Genomic DNA, 19069 nt, shown 5'->3' on the forward strand with positions numbered 1-19069 from the left:
GAAATACATAATAGTCTTTCTGCTGCGTAAATGGTTATAATTGTATAACATATTGCTGAACAATGCTGACAATAATAAATGTTACCATCACATATATATTTTTATAAGATTTTGATGGAATTTACAGCTGTATGATTTCAAGATTTCTTTGCATTCACCTAAAGACTGCAGATAATCTTAATGTCCTTTCCTCAGTAAAAAAATTGTTACTGAATTAAAAATGTGTCCTGGATAAGCCTTGTGTATGTATTTCCAGGGGAACGGGTGAAGGACTACAGAATATACTAATTTAATATTCCCTTTTCAAAAGAAGTTTCTTCCCTGACCTCCTCTAAGGAATAAAGCAACACTCTTGGGCAAGCAAAATTATAGAGTTTGCCTATAGCAAATACTAATTTTCAGTTCTTGAAATACATATCACATATACTAGTAGTCTAACCCAGACCAGAGTAGTCTAGCACAGACCAGCATGCTATTTAAACCGCTAGATAAAGACCTCTGTAGCTAAAGTAGATAGATACCTCTGAAGGAAATATCTACATGGATTGTTCTATTTTCTTTAGTTAATACCTGGGGCAATGTGCTAGATGCAAAGACAAAAAGCTTGCTCTTCAAATGTGATTTTATGAGCCCTACTGATAACATCTATCTGTCTGGGATGAATTAATATAATTTTGGGAGGTGCTAAACTTCCTTTGAAACAAGGAAGATCACCTCAAAAGTCTTTTAATTGGTGGCAGAGTTTTAACAACATGTTTCTGAGAGCCCTCTCAGGTACAGCACACACGTAACAGACTGCTTCTAGTTTGTCCTCCCAGCAGAGGAGCACGCCTGGAGCACAGAAATCAGTTTATCTGAATAACATTCTGTTTTGCATTTTGGACTTTCACATGCCTAACAGAAATCTCTTGCAGGTCAGAAGGGAGTGAATTCTGAGAAAAAAAATGAAGGCTGCATGATGGACAAAGACAAGTTAGTTGAGCCAATTTTCTGAGTCACTTGTCTGTCTTCACATTACCCTGCTTCATGACTAGGCTATGTCCCATAAACACAAAATATGTCTTGCCTAATCATACAGGTCGTGTCTGTAAACCTAGCTGTGAGCTGCTTGTTGCTGGTGAAAAGATTAGGTGGCCAAGGTTTGGGATGTGGGATGTAAAATAGACTGTAATTAGACTAGATTAGATATTTCAGATTTGTGCAGCCCATGGCTGGATTTAAATCTACTTTGTCCTCATTGTCCTCTTAATTTCCTAGTACACTGCACAGATATGTTAATTTACTACTCATGCTGAATGTAAGGTCACAGTGTCTCACTTTTGTCTGTGCTTGATTGCTTATCACCTTTTCAAACTGCCATTTCTATTTGCCATGTGTATTTGATGATTGGTCCTCAGTAAGTCCCTCTGCAAGAATACGGATCATGTTTTCTTTTTTCTCTAACAGCTGCTCAGTGATTTCACATGACATAATATAAATGTATTCATGAAGTAAAGTGAGTCCCTCTCAGCTCATGTTGATTGTGCTCATAGAGGTGTTCGCCAGTCTGTTGAACACATTCTGCAGTTATTATCTTTTTTTTTTTTAAAACATACAGAATGCAAACAGAAGACCATATAAAGAAAGACTTAAGCATTTTGTCTGTTTCTGAATCTCTTTCTCTCCTACACACAATACGCGTGTTCATTCCTATGGAAGACATGGGGCTAAATCCCCTGTACTATTTGAAAATTTCAAGACATGATTTTGTGAAACATCCATTGATGTTCTAGCCCCATACGCGGCTGCTCCCTGTTCATCAGTAGGCAGTCAGTGAGATACTGAAATAAAGTACAGATGCAGATCTCAGACTTAGTTAGAGATTTTTATTTTTTTTTAATAAAATATTCTTTAAAAGCCTTTAAGTTCTTATGTGAGAAAGCAAAGCCGATGATTTAGAATTTTAAAATATACTTTATTTTTATACCTTATAAAATGACAAGTGAGAGAGAATGCCAGATGGACCATTTGGCTTAAAGTTCTAACAAAAATGGAAACAGAAGATGACAATAATCAGGCAAATATCATTGCATCAGTGAAAATTCCAACAGCAGCTTGGTTTAAAAGTATTGAAATAGTTATATGGCAGGTTTGCAAGCATTCCAAATCAGCAGGAATTAACAATTTCTGCTACGAAATAGATTAATTCTCTAAAACTTTGGTCAATAGAGGCTATCTCTATGTGGCTCATGCTTAATTTCTTCAGTTGGCAATTTTATGCTTTGCATGAAATAGTTACAAGATTTATTGCACTAGCGAGACAGAATATGTAATGGTTCATGACTAGCAAAATAGCACAGTGATTAGGGTACTTACCTAGGAAGAAGGATGCCCCTGTTTTCCTTCGTTTAAATATCCTTCAGCACTGGAGCATGTCTGAAGGTGCAACCCTAAGGATTTTGTCTTGAGCCTGACATACATTAATAGTAATGTTTTCATGAGAAACCCAAAGTATGGACTAGACTTCCCTCATACAATCTGTAGATGACATCACATTGGAAAGTGTTGTAAGGAGGAAAGGCTTAAAATTAAAAAAAGAAATTGATTAAACAATAGATGGTCCGGAATCAACTAGATGAAATTTGATTGTGACAAGTACAATCATGTATTTAGGAAACAGAAATTAAATTCACTGATACAAAATAGGAGGTAGATGGATATGCAGCTATACAGCTTGAAACGCTCTTGGACTTCAGGATACCCAAACTTGAATACAGGTTGACAGTGTGAAGCTCTTAAGGGAGTGGGGGTGGAGGTGGGCGTGTGAAGACACAAATTTCTCTTTGCTGTGTGTGAAAAATGTGACACTTGTAAAGCAGTAGAGGTTATTATTCTTGGCACTTGTGAGGCCATTTTTGGAACAAACAATTATCAGATGTAGTGTATGCTCATTGATGTCTCTCCTGATGCTTAGGACTAGACTAGCTGGTCAGCTGAAACATCTTCAGGTGCTATATGTGTCAGAGGAGAAAGTGTTCCTTCCTCAGAGAAATTCATGGAGCTCCTTTTTCCATGTATGAAATAGTCTTATCAATAAACGTTCTGCTCCAAATTTCCTTGCAAGGCCAAATACACTTTTGGGAAAATATGTCTCAAACTGCCAAGTGTCAACCTATGGAACATAAATATTTAACCTAAGACTCAAATTTTGGGGAAAAAGATACAGAACACTTAATATTCTAGAAAGCCCACCTCTAACTGTCAGTAAGTCTTTCTATATCTTCAATATAATGAGTTCATTTTCAATTTACATGGTTGACAGTGATAAAAATGAGTTGATTTGTGTGCAACATTGGTGTTAGAACCAAATGAATGTATATTTTGTAATAAGGACCATGTGAAAGATAAACATTCCATGTTTCTGGGTAAAATAGAAGGTGATGTCTGGCTATTCTTTCTCCCTCATATATATCTTATATATTTAAAATTAAGCTAGGCAACCTATATAGGTTCCTTTTTAGTTACTCCTATAGTGTCTATATCCTAAATTTGTCTTTCATGCTCAAATTATACACTTGCAATGTACATCAAATACATTCTTGACCATTTATTTACTATTTTCATACATCTCTAATCCATGGTATGTATTTGTTTGCTACGATGTGATTTTAGTATGCTCTCCTCTGCCAAGCTTCTAAAATAAATGTTTGAAAATAACTTTGTGATTCACGTTGCCAAGGTTTACTTCAGAGATCATGCTAGCAGCTTCCCACAGGAAATACACTTTTTTTAAAAAAAAAGAGAAGAGAATGAGTATCCAAGTCACTTTTATGTCGCATCCAGTGAATATCGCTGACATTATTTAAAATGCTATCTATTTAGTTAATTACAATAGGGAAAGAATGTGATAGGGCATTGCAAATAGGAGACAGATTTATACAAATGTGCCTGAAAGTAGAATGAAAACATTACTGAATGATCTTCAGATGCTTAGCATTATCAATCTGTCATGTTCACATTTTCTATATATTTCTCACACGTGGAAAAATATCTGAAGTTAAGTATTTTTCACATGTGACAGCTGAACTGGCTTTCAGAACAAATGCCCTGGACTAGTAGTGCTTCAGTTAATTAAAAACATTGCTATCATTTTTACAAATTAACTTTACAAAGCTGCAAATTTCTTCCAGCTCAGAGTATTTCAGAACTTAATATTTTAAAGACAGATCTAATAGGCACTTAAATGTTAGATCCCACTACGCCAAAATTTTCAAAATGGGTTCTTCATTGCAGAGTTAAAATTTCTAAGTTTCCTACAGATAGCTAAGTGCTTCAGAAAGAAATACAATAACTGGTGATGTGGATGATCAGGTAAGCAGACATTTAGTATGCACTGCCTGACTTGGAGACTGGTAGCTATGGATATAAGTGAGGAGAGCCGATTTCCATGTTCCCAGGTCTGTTTATACATTTTACATGAAAAAACTGTTTAATAAAGTATTGAAGTAACTGGAAGAAAACAGACCCCACCCCTCCTGTTTCTGTTCATCTCTATAGAACCCTTTAAGCACAGAGTCCCACTTGTTCTTGCTGGCTCAGGGAATCTCTGAGCTTTTCTGCAGACTAGAAAAGTTTGAACAGCTTCAACAGAAAAGATAAAGACTTCCTGGTTCAACCGAAACCAGGATACCATGATGGCTCTGGCATTCTTGTGGAAGGTGTGGGTTTGCATGTTTCCAATAAAAACATGAGAAAAGAAGGTATCTCTGCTACTGGAAGGAGAAAGGGAGAGCATAGTACCCTATATTCAGATTAAAAATGACCGTGTAGGAGATTGCCATGTATTGATCTCACCTATTCAAGACTAGCAAAATGACAATTCACTCCTTTTTCTCTAGGTAGGAGAAATCACAAATTTCCCAGTTCTATTGCTGCAGAAGCTCAGTGCTTCCAGAGTAAGAGAAGCAATCCCCAAAGCTTTCCTTTCTCAGAGCTGCTTTCTTCTTCCCTAGTAATTCTAGTGATTCCTTGCTTTCAAATTTACACTCACTGTCCTTCTTTAATAAGACCCTAAGGTCTCACAATTTACTTATAAACATCCACCTGATGCTTGCTCTGCTAGGCCTTTCAAGTGCTTAAGTCAGAAACTGCCGTGTCTAGAGAGTTTATGAATTTGAGTTCAGCAGGGGTTTTCAACCCTGCATCACTGGATTTAGGGCCTGGAAAACTACCTGAGCCCTTTTTCCACATCTATTTCCTATTTTGGTACCGAAAATATGTCACTTTGATATTACATATAAAATACAGCTAGTTCTAAAACAAATGGAACAAAACCTCCCAATTCTTACTTAGTAATTGGTTAATAGTGCAGAAATTGCTGATATATGCATGGATGGTAGCCCTTGGACCTACTTTATGAACAATATTCAGCCTTCTATCTGCAAGTTTCTTTTTTTCATTATGGTTTTCAACTCTCCCAGGTAGGTAAAATTTTATATATGAAATTGGAATGAATCCATTTTAATTAGTATGATAATGAATGAAAAGACTTATTGATCCCTGCGTTAAAAGAGTAGCATTAAAAGAACATGACTAAAAGTATGCTAAAATAAGTTTTTAATTCATTTTTAATTCCAACGTTACTTTATTTTTTTTTTCTGAAATTTGAAACCATTCTTGATTAAATCACTATCACCTCCCTCTCCCTATTTTTCCTTTGATCTTTAGATTTGTATCTGCTGTCTTTTACCTGGCAGACGTGTGTGTATGCACTCACATGTGAGGAATAGGAGAAGAGAGTTGAACGAGATGGATTTACAGCTACAATCAATTAACCTGTTGCTAGGGAACCATCAGCTGCCAATCAAAAAATAGCAATCAGCTGAATGGAGTCAGCAGGATATAAAATGGAATAACAAAACATTACAGTTCCTCCCCTTTTCATTGAAATCTTTAGAATATTTATTAATGCTCTTTTTTGAAGAGGGAGGGAAGGGAAGTTAAATAGCAAGGGGTCAAAATGTCAAATGTGTTTCACTCTTGGTCTAGGTACTTAATTAACAGAAAGGCTGGCAGCAGGCGCTTGGATTTGTGTTTGGCTATCTTTATGCTTATCAGTGTTAACCAAAATGAGGTATAGTGATGCAGTATGTGGAAATATATTACAGAAGACTTTGTTTGACCATATCAGGTTAGCCTACTGCTGGACGATCTGGGAATACTTTGAAAACCCTAGGCATTTTCTGGAATGCCAGCTGATTAAAGCTTAATGAACTTTAAAGAGGGAGTTGTGGTTGGCAGGGATAAGAGATGACCCTGACTGAAATATATGGAAGCAGAAGATTTCACTTCACACACTTAGAGCTCACTCAGGTATATGAGGGATTGCAGACTTGAAACAGAAATCACCATCTGAAGTTCAGATGTGATTTTTGACTCTGGCAAAGCATGTTACAGGTTGTTTCAGGCTTGTTTTGCTTGTTCTGGCAGAGAAGGACCTGTTTTAAAATGGCTTTCATAGTCTGCTTTCACTTTGAAGTATTTAGTGAAATGTTAGAGTAGGAGAATACAATTTTCATACTGATCATCCTTTCCATTGTTATTCTTTAAACATACTATTTCTGTCATCTTTGGTATCCATAGTCTTTGATATTAATGTAAAAGACTACAATGAAGTACCATCAAAAAATATCCACCGACTGCCTACCTTTTTTTGATGGCCACCTGAGACAAAATAGACCAGTCCTTCCTGAACAGTGTTCTCACGTGATTTTTACTTGCAGAGAATAAAAAGCTAGGCTAAACTTTGGAACTTTCTTGTAGTCCTAGCATTTTGATTCTTATTTCCATTTCTAGATATGCTGATGTATTGGAGAGGCAAAAAGGAGCAATAGAGAAGTTGGAGGCTTGATTTTGATCATTCAATGATTCAACCACCTGTGGTGTCTCAGATATCAGCAGTAGTATCTCCAAGAAGCCCAGGTATTTAAAGCTATGTGTCTGCAATTTTAATGCTTAATTCATGATTAATTCTAATTTATAAATTAGAAGTCATGAATTTTGTGACATCTGTTTTGGCAGGAATTCACCAGCTTGTGTGAACCACCAGTCTGAGACCAGCCTGTGTGCTCTATGTATACCTTATACACTGCATATCTACGTGGTTTGCTGTAGGTTAATCTGACATAGAACACAAAATAGCTATATATAATAATTTTCTAATGTATATAGATAAGAAAGCTTTCAGAATGAAAAGAACAATGAAAAGAGGTATCTACAGGACATATCAGAACTGTCTATACTTCCTAATGTTATAAACAGAATTATTTCTGTCATACAGATGAAGGCTACAAAAGTTGTTTTATTTATTTGTTCCTTGTAGTGGTAGAACTCCATGTTGTGGAAGCAGTTGAAAAAAATCTTCTCTAAGTGGTTGTGGGGTTGAGACAAACATTGCAGCACCAATAATGGGTGATCCTGACCCCCCTTAATGGTGTATCTGTCTCTGTTCATATTTTATTCCACTCTCATCAAAATAGCACTGCTGAATACAGGTTCTCAAGTGTAGTGACATAACATAGCATTGCTGCTGCCAGTGCAGGCTGGACTTTGCATTTCTAAACTGCAACTGCATTTCTGAGACACTTTATTTTACTTAAGGCTTTGAATTTTAAATATTCATCGGTTTGTGCTCTAGACAACTGTCTATTTCACTTCTGCCTGAAGTCGCCTTGAGGTCTGGGTGTCAGCTGAGATGAAGTACAGTGACTGGGTACACCTACTATTGCAGAACATAGAAGCAAGAATAAAGGTTTAATCAGGAAGCTAGTTTTTATACATTTTGGGGACTTTAAACAGTTTCAATATTGTAAATTTAATATATCAGCCCATCTCTGCAGAACAGGTAAATTTTTGAAGTTTCAGGGCTGAATATTAAATGACTGTAGTAATATTCAGATTTATTAAGTCAAGGAAATATGTTATGTACCTTTTAAAATTCATATTACAGTAAGGGTTTCTGGAACTATGACTTCTGCATGTTTTTTTTTCGGTCATCTACTTGTTATTTGTGCTTCTTGTAGCCAGCCTTTCATGAAATATAGGAGTATGCAAATGACTAGGGATGATATTTTACTAATTTCTAATGTTCAAGTATTCTTTTATGCCGTGCTTCAACTCCATGTGACGAAAACTCATTGTAGGTGGAAAAACCTGCTTGCATATTAATTACAAACTAATTTTAGTTTTATTTTATACTCCAATGAAGTATTTTTAAAGAGAAATTTAGATGCTGGCTCCACATGTTCACTGGGTGATTGGTTTGTAAGGTATGACTAAGAGGAAGCCCACAAATATGCACTGTATTTGTTCATTGAATGCACACAGTATTGGAGCCAGGCAGGAGATTAATTATGTTACATTAGAGATTGTCTGGATATGACTGCAGTTACTAAATATCAGACTGCTTGCATGTGAATCTGCCTCCTGCTGCAGACTTAACATGTTCCTTATGCTAGGTTTAGTAAAATAAACCTGCACTTGATGAGCCATTTGAGCAATAACGTCATCATATTGCAATGCAATATCAGGAAGGTTATCTTCTCAAATATGTATAAACCGAGTTTTCTTTTAACTGAAATATAATCTTAGCCAAATGTCATAGGTTACTAAATTGAAGGGTGGTGGTGAAATTCTTGATTAGAAGCACACATTACAAAATTAGTGATCATATCTTTTCCTGTAGTTTCACTTCTGGAGGCTATGTAGTCTCAACTTAAAAATGAGATAAAGAACCTTTCTTGTATTTCTGGTTTTGTTTCCTTAATATCATCACAGAATACACACACACACACACTTTGCTAAGTGACAGTTGAACATGGAGGTTCTGTAAGCTAAAACAAGGGGGTTGAGAAGGGGATGTGAAATCTCAGAGCAGCCTTGGCTACAGTGACATGAGATGGTGGAGTTCAGGATCCTGAGAGGAGGGAACAAGGCAAATAGCAGGATCACAACACTGGACTTCAGGAGAACAGCCTTTTAAGAGACTTGCTTGGGAGCCACAGGATATGGTCCTGGAGACAAGATGGTCCAGGAGAGCTGGTGATTTTCAAGGAGTACTTTCTCTGAGCTCAAGAATAATCCTTGCCTATAGGTAGGAAGTCAAGCAAAGGTGTCAGGAAGCCTGCATTGTTAAGCAAGGAGTTCCTGACAGAAGTCAGACATAAAAATGAACAGTGGAAGTCAAAGCCCAACTGGTGTTGAAACTGGGAAGGAATATGAAAGGCAGCTAGGAGCTAAAGGAAGACTAGAAAAATATGAATATGCTGTCAAAGGGGGCAAGGGTTCCTGGTGACAAAAGACATGGAAAATGTCAAGGTACTTGATACCTTTTCTGGAGATCAGGGGAACTACACGCTGAGCAGCCTCACCTAGATCTCTGGGAAGGTGATGGAGCAAATAATCCTGGAAACCATTTCCAAACACAAAGGCAAGAAGGTGATTTGGAGTAGTTGGCTTAGATTTACAAAAGGGATATCAGGCTTGACCAACCTGATAGCCTCCTACAATGAGGTCACTGTCTTGAGGAAGCAGTGGATGTTGTGTGTCTTCAGCAGGGCTTTCAACACTGTGTCCCATAACACTCTCATTAACAAACTGATGAAATATGACCTACATAAGAGGGCAATAAGGCAGACTGAAAAGTGGCAGAACTGCTGGGCTCTAAGGGTTGAGATCAGCATCACAATTTGGACTCCAGTCATCTACCCCAAGGGAGGAGTGGCAGATATACCAGTTGATTGTGCTGCCATTCAGAGGGACTTTGATAGGCTGGAGAAATGGGCTGACAGGAACCTCGTTAAATTCAACAACAGGAAAGGCTCAAAGTTGTGCACCTGGGGAGGAACAACCCTGTGCAAAAATACAGCATGGTGCCTGACAGTCTGGAAAGCAGCTTTGCAGAAAAGGACCTGGGTGTCATCTTGAATGATGAGTTGACCATGAGGCAGCAATGCATCCTTGCAACAAAGAAGGTCAACAGCATCCTGGGCTGCATTAGGAATATCGTTACCAGCAGGTCAAGGAAGGTGATTCTTCCCTCTACTCAGGATTGGTGACTGTGTTCAGTTCCAGACTCTGCAGTACAAGAGACATGGACATCCTGAAGCAAATACAGTGAAGAGTCACTGAGATGATGAAGGGCTTGGAGCATCTGTGAAACAAAAAGAAGCTGAGAGAGATGAGGCTGTATAGCCTGGAGAAGAGAAGGATCGAGGAGGGTCTTATCAATGTGCATAAATACCTAATGGGAAGGAGTGAAGAAGACAGACCCAGACTCAGTGGTGCTGAGGGACAGGATGAGAAGCAATAGGCACAAATTGAAATATGGTAAATTCCATTTAAATCTAAGAAAGAACTTTTTAACTCTGAGGGTGGTCAAACACTGGAACAGGTTGATGAGAGAGGTGGTGGAGTCTCCATCCCTGGAGATAGTTTAAAACTGGCTGGCCATGGTCCTGAGCAGCCAGCTGTATTTAACCCTGCTCTGAGCAGGGAACTAAGACTAGATGATCTCCAGAGGTCCCTTCCAACCTCAGTGATTCTGTGGAAAAAATTAAGACCAGAATTTACTTACTGATCATATAAAGAATCTGATGTAATGAACATCACTCAAGTTGGCATGTATAACTTATTTGGTTGGATACCAAGGGAAAGTAAAAATTCACTGTCTTTTCCTATTCAGTTGAACTGAATTATCCTTGTCTCTATTAACAGCAACTAGTGCTGGGAGGCATTACGAAGAACTCAGGTTTTCCACCATTTTGGCTTTTTTTTTTACACATTGCACAGGTTATGTCAGTGTAGACTTGCTGAGAGAAAATACAAGACAAGTACTCCCCAGATACGTGAATGGCTGCAAACACCAACTTCACTGCTATAGGAAAATAACTTGTGTAGCAAAGAGGCTAATATTAATGTTGACAGACAGGTTGGTGGGATCATTATCTGCAATGATATTTATATAATTTTTTCCCTACTTCTATCTTTTTTTCCTAAGATTATTTTACTCGGATAATATGCCTAAAATCAGATCCTTCTTTGTATATCCCTCAATGGAATCAATTGACTTTGATTACTATCAAATAAATTGAGAGAGTTTATCTTTGAGTGAGAATTGCAGCAACCAGCATGATGAACTGGGAAATCAAAGGTGCTCAGGAAGCAGGTGCATCCTAGTATTTTTAGAAAGGGTAGAATGTAAATATTTCCCCTAGCTAGTACAAAATAACTTCCAAACAATATAAATAACAGTATTATTGAAAACCTGAGACTCTTTGAACTTTGAGGGCTACAGGGATTTCATGGTACCTGAATATGAATGCTGAATCACTTATGTATCCTGCTCAAAATCACTAATTTGGAAACTTACACAACATGATGGCAAGTAATTATCAACCACCTTTTGCATCCAGTATAATGTATTGCATTTATTACCTTATGCCATTACAGAGTAATTGACACTTTTAGCTGCATCAGCAAACTCTCAGTTGGCTGCAGCATAAAAATATCAAGGTATCAGTAAAATTACTTTTTTTTTATATATATATATTATGTTAAATCTACAGTTCTGACAGAAGAAGTGTAATATTAGTTGATTTTTAAAAAAAGTATAGGAATAACCACTGAACAAGGTTGTTACAAGAACAGTACAACTGACGATGGCCTCTTTTTATAGATCTGAATACTTTCCATCCTCACTGCAGCAATGCTAAGATTTGTGGGCAAGAGGGAGCACATATGGTAGTTAATCTTGAGCTATGTACATGTTAAATGACTGGCAACTGGGTTCACAGTATTTGGCCAGCCAGCTGATGCCAAACAGTTGTATGTAATACGTACGGAATTAATTTGATCTCTCCCTTCCTATTCATAGAATTGTCATGAAAACTTGTGGGAACATAATTCTTTCTGAGAATATATTCTGCCTTTGAATTGGTGAGATGGGATGAAAAATTGAGTAGGATGAAGTTTTGAGCTGAAGATGGAAAGACAGACATTATGATCTCAAAAGACTTTCTTTTGGAAACCAAGAAAAATAAGCATTTTCTGACAGTGTACTCATAGTTGTCTTCTATGCAGCAAAGAACATTTTGAGTCAGATGATACTGTTGTTGACATTTTTAATGGCAGTTATTTTTAGTGGTGAGGTGTGTACAGTTTTAAAACTATGAAAGAGTCTTATTGGACTGAAAATCTTGGACTAGACAACATTAAATCTCATTTTCTCTAAAGGATTATGGCATATTTGCCATAACTAGAAATAGCCTCAGATGCCTAAAGGAAAAAAACAAACCAAAACCAACAGAGACTTTTTTTTTTAACCTTAGTATTCAAAAGAGGGTTAAAATTATACTTCTGAGTGAAAGGGAAGATAATTGACAATACTCTTGACTCCTTAAAATTTCATGTGAGATATGGTTACTAAAATCTCTAGTTCTGAAAATGGGCTGCTGATAACTAAATTTGTTTGTGTATTTGGTATTTGAGTCATTTATCTGAATTGCTGTGTAAATATGTGGGTTGACTTATGAAACAGCAAAGAAAATCCCAGCACCCAAAACTTCAGAACAGTCACCTAGAAACAGTGAACAAGAAACCATCAGCTTAAACTCAAGGCATTGTCTACTAGTACCTGTCAATTTAAGAACTCAACTATAAAAAAAAAAAAAAGTAAGGAAAGATAAGCAAAAAAGGAAAAAAGGTAGATGCATTTTCTTTTCTCCTTTTCGCCTTTGGTAAAAATGTGTTGCTGAATTGACATGTGATAATTGTAAACAATTCCATTGTTCATTTAGAAAAAAGTGACAAAAACTTTGAACAAGGTATGGTACATTATTTGTGTTATAACAGTGCCTCGAGGGTCTCCCAGATAATTTTTTTGGTCTTTAATGTCTGTGCAGTGTGTAATGAGGTGATGGTCCATGAAGAACCCACATAGACATATAGGAAACCAAAATAAACTGGATATTTTTACATACGAAGCAATAAAAAAACCCCTGTCTGAAAAGTGTTTCTAATCCTTAAGCAAACATTGAGATGAAAAACTGAGGTAGACATCTCAGCAGTGGCAGGGGTGGTAACTGAACTGGGACTTTTAATGCAGTGTGTTGCCTTCACTATAATGCAATTGCTCTTCTCAAGCATGATTCAAACCATGTTTTTTTTTCTAGTTTTAGTCTTTCTTCACAGTCTGAAAAAGTTTTGCTTAGAACTCACCTCTATCTTAATTTGTTTGCTACTGTTCTCAAAAAATATTATTTAAAAAAAGATGTATTTTTAGTGGCAGCTGCCAAAATTAGTTTTGATAATACATTTGTACTAAAACCCGTGCCATTTAATAGTTCTTTAGTTGTGAATTGTGTTGATTTTTCCTTGAATAAATACATTGTAGAATTTGGACTTTTCTGTAAATGTAGAAAAATAAATGAACAGTTAATCATATCTATTTTTCTTTAGGAAGAGTGGCAAGCTTTTAAGGGCTATTATAGTATAGTTAGTAGATTAAATAAACATTTAACAATTCTGAAATCAAAAGAAGTCAAATGGCAGATATTGCTAATTTTTTGACTGAATATATCAGTGACTATAAGTTCTACTGTGAAACTACAGTAAAGAAGAATGCGTGATTATCACAACTAAAAATAGGTTTAAATATAGAAAAGCAATAAAGCTTACTGAATATGTCAGTCATGATATTGTTCCATGATACTTGGTCTTTCTCTATATGGCTTGATTATACATTTAAGAAAAGAAATGTTAAAGTTGTTACCTAGTTTTTAATTAAAAAATATACAATATTGTGCATTTTCTTTCCCTTTAACATTTCCTGTGAACAGTAAAAAAATGTGAGGTAGAATATTTTAGTATAATTGCAATGTATTTGGATATTGCATCATAGTTATGTTGCCCTGGCAGTACTAAGCATTTTACTATGCTGGCCCATTTATATAGCCGATGCGTATAGCTGGTACCTTTATGAGTTCATCAGTATGAATAAACTCATCTGTGTATCCCAGGACAGATATGTTTGTATGTTTCATGTGTGATAAGAGAACTGTCAGATCTGACAAACTTTGCTATAGCTGATAATTATCTTGAGCTTTCAGATCATCTAGACTACTGCTTGATATCGCCTTTGCTGATGAGGGCACCAAACATGACCACCCACTCCAGGATTTGATCCTTTTTCACAAAAAGACAAAGCCATAGTTTCCCATACAGTTTCTTATAAAGTGTGTGCACGTGCTATTGTCTTCTGTTTCACTTCATCCTTGCTTCAGGAAGACTATAGCACTGCCCGTGCCTTTGAGGAAAAAGAATGACAGCTGTCAGTCCTGATTGAGATGAAAATTTACTCTCACCAAGGAATAAAATTTTGAAAATGCTTCAGATCTTTCTTAGAATCTGAATGGCTCTTTTGGGCAGTTGAAGTGGTTCAGTATTAGCAGCAGGTATTGCAACATGAATTATTCAAACCTGATGTTGGATGAATTCAACCTCATACGCAACTTAAAATTTCAGAGTTAGTAGCTGTAGTAATGATGGAATCTAGCAGTTACAGAGCTTCTACTTTGAAAATGATAGCAAAGATGCCTGTGTTTTTTTCCAAATGTACAATCATACTGTTATGTTTCTTTTAATGATAGGAGAACATTTACTGGCATACTTTAACAAACTGCAGTCCCTCTTTGGCAGATGGGCACTAACAGGCAGCAAAAAGCCTATTATATATAATCTAGTCTGTTTTTAAAAGAAATGTTTTTCTACACTGGTTGGAAGAAAAGAACTTCAACCAGATTTTTTTTTTTTTTAGTAGGGGATTATTTGTAAACAGATTTTTTTTTTTTTAATTATTTTATTTTTTTATTCCTACATAACTGTTGAGCTGAAATTAAGTATTCTTGGTAGCAGGAATATAACCTGGCAAGAGTAGCTGAGTTCTAAAAACATTGTGGACAGGTGACGTGGTAACTCTTGGATGATAGTGTGTGTTTTATTAAGATTCGTCTGTGGGGGAATTATAATGGATGCTGTGCACAAACGCAAGTTGGTGTGATACACTGATGCTTCTCATTTCCTGAATACATACAGGCGAAATATGATATTTGAACTTCATGCTTCTTAATGGGATACTGAAGGCATATTAATTTCTTGTATCTGTTGGGGCATTGTCTTGCAAATTAGTGCTTGAGAGAATGTTAACCCTGGTGGAGTTATAAAAATTTCTCATAATGGAGGCTGATGGCTTATTCTAAAGCACTGATCATTGATTGCCAAGGCTGCTGTTTTAGGCTATGAACCAAAAGAGAAGAGGAGGAGTAAAGGTAATTAAATCATGACTGGAGGCATTTAAGAAGTGCTGGAGAAAGACAGTCAGCTCTATAATCTGCCTGTCAAAAGTGAAGGAATGCAGTTTCCAGTCTAAAGCCTGGGGATTAAGTAATAGTAATGCAAGTGACACAGAATTTTGCCTTGTAGCTATCAAGATTAAAGGGTGTTTGGTACATGTGCTTGATATTTACATTTGTTTATTTTAGTATTTTAAATTAAGATAACAGAAGGAAACACTGACCAGTGAAATTGACTCTTGGGATTATGGCACAGATGCATTTCCCATTATAATTTAGAAATGTTTGTTTCATTTAATTTATAAAGCACATTAAAAAGTGCACTATTGAGATGTTTAATATGAAGTTTGTATGCATGCTTACAAAAAAGTGTAATTAGACCATCATTAACAATGACATTGTAGTTAAGTTTATGTTTATTAAACAAAAATATAATACAAACCTCCCATGTAACTTAATATATATGTGACTTGAAGCCCTGAGACAGTACAGTTCTTGTAACACAAAAATGGTTCCCGCTGGGTACATGTGGCTGCATAAAATGCATTTCAGGCAGCGGGGATTTGTGTAGAGAAATGAGTAGGAACACACATGTGGTTTACTTCTGCAATTAAAGCAGCAGCTATTCATATGCGATCTACCATGGCTCTTGTAGCTGTCCACTGGAGGGGGACATTATACATACTTATGTATCACTTCTTAAATAAATAATCCCCCAGAAGAGTACTGCTGAATCATAGTCTGGACAGAACTTTCCAAATGTTCACCTGCTGTTCTGGCTAGCCAAAGGTTGGTGTAGATTGGGGTTACTGCTGAAGGGGCATTAAGGGAGGGATTATTTTGGGTTGGTCAGAGCTCTATTATGAAAATCTTTCACTGGCAGAAATAGGTAAAGCATAAAGCAGGTAGCTCTAACACTGCAACTGACTACTGACTGATAAAGCATAGGATTCATTGTTCTAGTGAGACTGAAAAATGTAAACTTGGAATGACACACAAATAGGTACATATATCTGTACAAACAGAATATAAGAAGCATCATCATGAAATGTTATGGCTCATTTTAATTTAGTTGCTACTGTTAGTGAGGCAAGATACAAAAGTACATCTTTTTTTGACTCACTACTGCACACATGAGACCAAACTGGAAATTTAAATACTAGTGGCAAACAAAATATTTTTCTTTGTTTTTTAAGTGCTTGAACTATTTTTACATTGGGAATGCTAGATTATATTTTTTCTTAGGGAAGCAACTAGTTTATTGCTGTAACTTCTCTTTAGCTGTATGCTAAAGTCCGTGCACTAACCAGACACATACTATTTTAGATTGTCCGGTAAAGGCAATGAACTCTGAGTGTGCCTGAAACATGTATAAACGGTGATCCTAATTACGATTTCAAAAGGAAAGGAAGATGATGAATTAGACTGCTGTGACTTACACAGGTTTATTTTTTTCAGTACCATTAGAAAGTCTTTCTCCATCTCTCTCTCAAAAAAAAAAAAAAAAAAAAGAAGAAAGTAGCTGGAGTCCCTTGTCCTTAAATTCTCCTGGTAGCAGAGGAATTTGGCCACGCAGTTCCATTATTCTGAGGGCTGAGTGACTAAATCCAGTACAGCTCTGAGGAATTAACTCTGCTACACTGATTTATCATCATCACTGTCTATTAGTCAATTCTAAACCCCTAGACCTTGTGACAAGTAAAGTATTCCAGTAAGTGCAGCATTTTAAATTCCAGTTAAATTACATTCTGCTTTTTAAACTCAATTATCGTGAAATCAATTGTAAAATTTCTTCTCACTATGAAGTATAAAGAAAATCATAGTTCTAACTTACAGCAAATGCTAGATTTTTATGCTGTTGTATGATTTATGTTATCCTGCTGTAGATACTTAAAGCAGCGTAAAAGATTCTTAAGGTCAACTAAAGTACTCTACAAATAGCATGTATTGAAATGAACAGATTTAGAAATAGTTTCCATTTTAATTTGTACAGTTGGTCTTGTAAAACATATGAAGTTTTCCAAGGCTTAAGAAATGCAAACTAAGAGAGTAAAAGCATGGTCCAAGGGAAGCCTGTAAAATCTGACTTAATTGTCTGTGGTTGAAGATGTTTGAATTACGAAGAGGAACTCTGGAATTTGAGGTTCTGGGATCTGATTACTAGCTGATTTTTTTGGGTGGTGTTTCTCATGCAAGGCTCTGCAAAGCATACTGTATGTAGTTGATCCTTAACACTTACTGAAGTCCCCCACAGAAAAGCCGTACTCCATGGGATCCTCAGCCTGTTTATTCATGATGAAGTCACTAGGACACTTCGTATTAGAACCCATGCTTGAATGAAACCCTTACAGTTTTGTGAATTTCTAGAGTATATTAGAAACATAAAGTACTGCATTAGAATGTGTTACAGTGGAAAGGAAATCCCACTGAAACCGTCTGGAAGTAATATATTTAAACATTTCATTAGATGGTTGATATATTAGCAGAACAAAAAAGACTGCATTTTGCCTATCAAAAGATTATGCATACTCAGAGATGTTGTGGAAGATGCAAACTAGCAACAAAGATGGATTTTATTTTGAGAGGAAGGGATATCTATCTTTTGCGTATTTGTGACTATCATTGGTAAATAATGTACTTGTGTGTGTCAGGGAGTGACTAAATCATTACTAATAAAAGCCTCATGTACCTTCCTGTAGGGGAAATTAACTTAACTGAAACTTCAACCACCTAAAGTCAGCAATCAGTTGAAATAACAGAGCTTGACAGTGACTGAGGTGGTATTTTTCTAGGGGCCTGACAGCTGAGGTATGTCTAAATTGCCAGAGAAAAAAGTATTTATAACTGGCAGCCTAAAAACTGTGTGTTAGATTTATTTTCTTTCTGATAACTCTTGTCCAAGGCCCTTTAAGGTCAATATGCTTTCTGCACTGTGCCCCTTACAGAACTGAGTTCTTTCACTGAATTTCTCATTTGGGGGAGTTGTGGAGTGAAGAAAGTGTGTGTGTGTCTAGGCTTTGCCATAATCCTTTGCTTCAGAAAAGTTGAGAACTTCCAAACCTCTGTCAAATGCCTTTTTTTTTTTTTTTTTTTTGCGCCTTTACAACTGTTATTTGCATCTATGTGGCTGAGAGTATATAAAGCTAATTTCTATATAGCTTTTCATTTTAAGCTGTGTTACTTTGATGACTCCTTCTCATGAGTTAGCTACTGAATAGTATTTACCAAATGAGTATCTGAAAAGGGTCAGCCATTAAACAAAATGGATTCTTCATTGTGAAGGCTGCCACTTCTCTTTTTAATTATTTTTTTTTGTGAAATTAAGGGGTGGAGAGAAGTTCTGAGTCCACAGCTGAGCAAGATGTGACCTTGCTGATCTTGGAATTTTCTCTCTTTGCCCTACGCTTCCAAGTCTGCCATATACATCAAGTGCTCTCCTTATCATCCTGATGCTGCACTTGCTATGTTCTTCCAACATGATGATTTTTATAAAAAAAGAGTGCTGGTTACATCCTTCTTACTGTACTTCCTGCAAAAGATAGCTCTTCCACATACTTATAAGCCTTGTCATAGTCTGTTTGCTTTGCTTGCTCCTTGAATGGATTTCTGAGCAGTGATAGAGTGAAATAGATACTGCATGCCTGTTGAATGGAGTCAAAGAAAGTCCTCCGCGACTTTGCCAG

General features: G+C 36.4%; 1 long non-coding RNA gene across 1 annotated transcript in view; it reads left to right on the forward strand.

Moving 5' to 3' along the window:
- The first annotated feature begins 883 nt into the window (after nt 1–883).
- LOC138685328 (uncharacterized) overlaps nt 884–19069 on the forward strand; it is a 131735-nt gene continuing 113549 nt past the window's right edge. Inside the window, exons 1-2 of the long non-coding RNA XR_011324561.1 lie at nt 884–972; nt 6835–6960. This is a non-coding gene — a long non-coding RNA (uncharacterized lncRNA). The remainder of the gene's footprint in view (nt 973–6834; nt 6961–19069) is intronic.

Source organism: Haliaeetus albicilla, chromosome 5 (assembly GCF_947461875.1).
Source record: "Haliaeetus albicilla chromosome 5, bHalAlb1.1, whole genome shotgun sequence".
Lineage (NCBI taxonomy): Eukaryota > Metazoa > Chordata > Aves > Accipitriformes > Accipitridae > Haliaeetus > Haliaeetus albicilla.